Raw genomic sequence first — 3,977 nt, forward strand, 5'->3', positions numbered from 1 at the left:
GAAATCACTTAAAAATGCAATGCTAGATTGAAGTTGTAAGCAATGTACAAAAGCCTGTGACAAATAAACCGGCTTTTCAGATCTGTAGTGTTATACTTTCTGGTAGAAATTCTGTCTGTGATTTGGAATCAAGTCTCTCCATTCAACCACACAGTTGCGTTGGATGCTGTGGCGATGTCTTTTAATGATTACCCCACCGGTGAATCATATTAGTGGCACTCTCAGATCTCGAAACGAGTCACCTTTGTCGAATCTATCTGCTAAGGATTCGGTGCACCAAAACTCCAGTGTGGTATTAGACAGTCTCTCTACATCTTATAATTATTCCACAGTCTCTGTGCTGCCCTGCCTGCAGCTTTGTCCTTGTGATAGTACCAGTTTAAGTCGGAACTGAGCGCTATATCTACCACCTTCTGCATGCTGCGCAGAAACAGGATAAGCTAAATTTATCCGACACACCATGTTTTGACCACTGGGTGGAAGTGGGAACATGTTGTCACAGCTCCAACAACCAAGTATAATGTGTAAGGCCAGCGCCAAAAGAAGCTTTGTCATGCAACATGAGGTAGTAGAAAAGACAGTACGAGTGGCTACAGTGGTGTTTCTTATTCGGAAAATTAGGAAGGCTTCAAATCATATGGGAACTGGATGGAGGACGAGGATTTTGCTACTGAATTGAGGTGTGTTTCCAAACTACATAAAGGTACTGCAGTCCAAAGCAGATCAGTCTCTCTCAGGGTGCATTCATGTCTGTCACCCAAACATTCTCTCTATCCTCATTATTTCGTACCAACGAACGGATAAAAACTATGAACTATAAAAACTTCGCTAAGATCACCCGGTAGAGAACTCAATAAGATATTACCACATCCCTTCTTCCAGTAAACCGAAAACAAATACTGTCTGCATGCTGACCTCGAGCAAATGTGGCGATCCTATTAAATATACAGGTACTGATCCATCGGAGCAGGTGGCTATTGATCAAAGTATCTTGCACAGACCAGTGTAAAGTTTCGGCACCCTTACTGTAGGAAGATCATATCCCACAGACTATCAGTTTCCATGTTGTTCTTTCATAAGCAGTTTGATAAATTGTTTTTCTGCTTTATCACATCCAGGCAGTATATGACTACAGCTTTGTACACCACCGTACATTTTGTTTTTCTGCCATGACTTCGAGATCTGTGTGAGGTGCTAACCCGACATTAACATGCTCGATCCATTGGCTCTGACAACGAATGAGGAGACGAGAAGGTTGAGGTGGCTGCAAATGGGCAGTGACGGTGGTGGCGGCAATGCGGATGGAGACAGATCTAGGCATGTAGTGATGACAGGCTGCAGCGATGGAGACGACAGCGGCAGACAGCGATTGGAAGGTGACGTGACGACTAGGTGCCAGATACAGCCAGTGAGGACTGGCCGTTACAATGTAAATTGCGACGACTGGGAAATTTGCCATGGCGTGATTCGAACCCTGGGAGTAGCCCAGGCAAGTAGTGGAGCAACAGGGGCGTCAGTGCACATTGTGAGTTTCCTACATCAGGGGCAAGAATACATTCAGGGGCAAACTTATTCTTCTCTTTTGATTGACAGGTCCTTAACCTATTGTTCTGCTAAGAGGATTATGACCCTCTGGGGATAATCTGTCCTTTTGATTGACAGGCCTGCAACCTATCATTAGGTTAAGTGGTTTTCCACGTCACACCTACCCCTCACACCTCCCAGAAAGCCAACACCATTTCCGATAGCGAATTAATTGACTAGTTAATTAAATTTATTGAAAAAATTTGCCTGAAATAGCTCAGTGGTGTCACTTTCGGTATTCACGAACTGCTTCAGGTTATTCGGATAGCCCCCTTACCACTGTACCAATTTCATTGAGTAATTAATTAATTAAATAATTAATTAAATCGATATCTCTCACTTTTCCTTTGACCCTTTCCCCTACTGAAAATATTGATTGACCGAATGCATTGTATGGAATGTTGTTTAAACAATTTAAACAATGTGTGGTATATTGATTATTTTTAAACAATTAACAGGGTATAAGGTGGTATTTGGAATATAATGTATTTAATAAATCTGTAAAGGAATCGATCGCTGTGCGTGGAATATTTAACCAATTGCGGCATATTTTCATTCCGATCGCGTAAGGAAACACGTAACTACGCTGTCACAGAACGCTTAAAAATATCTGAAAAATCTTCGCACATCTCGCCACCTACGCAGGCTGCCTTGAGTCGCGGCGCTTCGGAGGGACTTAGAAACACCAGCAGGCTCGCTGCACTGCTGTTGGTTTTTGCAGCTCCACAGCTACGTGAAGTACAGCGCTAATCCCTGAACAAAAGCGTTAGGTGGGGAACCTCTTTGCCAGTTTCTGTCGCTGCCTGCCGCCATCTCAAGTGGTATGTATGCGTGCATGCCTTCCTTCCAAAGCAAATGCTTGACAGGGAATCGACTCAGAAATACTGCTGCAGTTAATAAATAATTAATTTCCAATCACATGATCGTGGTGTTCAGGATATAAGGAAGATGCGGTAACTATTCACACACACACAAATTGACAATGTTATAAAAGTACACTCATGCTCAGTAATTAAGGATAATTGCAGAATGTGGCGCCACACAACGTGGCACTACACAAAACTGGCGCTAATAGCATAGGCACATAGGGAACACACACGACACAGATCTGCACGTCCACGGTGTTGGTGATAAGTTGAGAAAACCGTCCCCAAACACATGTGCTACAAAACGCCACTCTTTCCTGCGCATGTTTCCTGACATCAATATGGGATATGATCACCATGCACACGTACACAGGCCGCACGACGGGTTGGCATACTCTGGATCAGGTGGTCGAGCAGCTGCTGGTATATAGCCTCCCATTCTTGCACCAGTGCCTGTCGGAGCTCCTGAAGTGTCGTAGGGGTTTGAAGACGTGCAGCGATACGTCGACCGAGAGCATCCCAGACCTGCTCGATGGGGTTTAGGTCTGGAGAACAGGCAGGCCACTCCATTCGCCTGATATTTTCTGTTTCAAGGTACTCCTCCACGATGGCAGCTCGGTGGGGCCATGCGTTATAATCCATCATGAGGAAGGTGGGACCCACTGCACCCCTGAATAGGCAGACATACTGGAGCAAATTGACATCCCGATACACCTGACCTGCTACAGTTCCTCTGTCAAAGACATTCGGGTGTACGTGCACCAATCATAATCCCACCCCACACCATCAAACCACAACCTCCATACAGGTCCCTTTTAAGGACATTAAGGGGTTGGTATCCGGTTCCTGGTTCACGCCAGATTAAAACCTGGCGAGAATCACTGTTCAGACTGTACCTGGAGTCATCTGTGAACATAACCTGGGACCACTGTTCCAATGACCATGTACTGTGTTCTTGACACCAGGCTTTACGGGGTCTCCCGTGACCAGGGGTCAGTGGAATGCACCTTGCACGTCTCCGGGAGAATAAACCATGTCTGTTCAGTTGTTTGTAGACTGTGTGTCTGGAGACAGCTGTTCCAGTGGTTGCGATAATGTCCCGAGCAAGGCTACATGCAGTACTCTGTGGCCGTCTGCGGACACTGCTGGTGAGATATCGGTCTTCTTGTGGTGTTCTAGACCGTGGGCATCCCGTACTGTAGCGCCTGGACACGTTTCCTGTCTGCTGGAATCGTTGCCATAATCTTGAGATCACACTTTGTGGCATACGGAGGGCTCGTGCTACAACCTGCTGTGTTTGACCAGCCTCCAGTCGCCATAGTATTCTACCCCCCACAACGTCATCAATATGTGTTCTTTGAGCCATTTTCAACACACAGTCACCATTAGCACATCTGGAAACGTCTGCCCACTTACTCGCTGCACCGTACTCTGACATGCTCCAACACACTTCTGCGTATGTGGACTGCTGCCAGCGCCACCGTGCGACGACCGCAGGTGAAATGCACCGCGTGGTCATACCCCGAG

Source organism: Schistocerca americana, chromosome 8, assembly GCF_021461395.2.
Source record: "Schistocerca americana isolate TAMUIC-IGC-003095 chromosome 8, iqSchAmer2.1, whole genome shotgun sequence".
Taxonomy (NCBI): domain Eukaryota; kingdom Metazoa; phylum Arthropoda; class Insecta; order Orthoptera; family Acrididae; genus Schistocerca; species Schistocerca americana.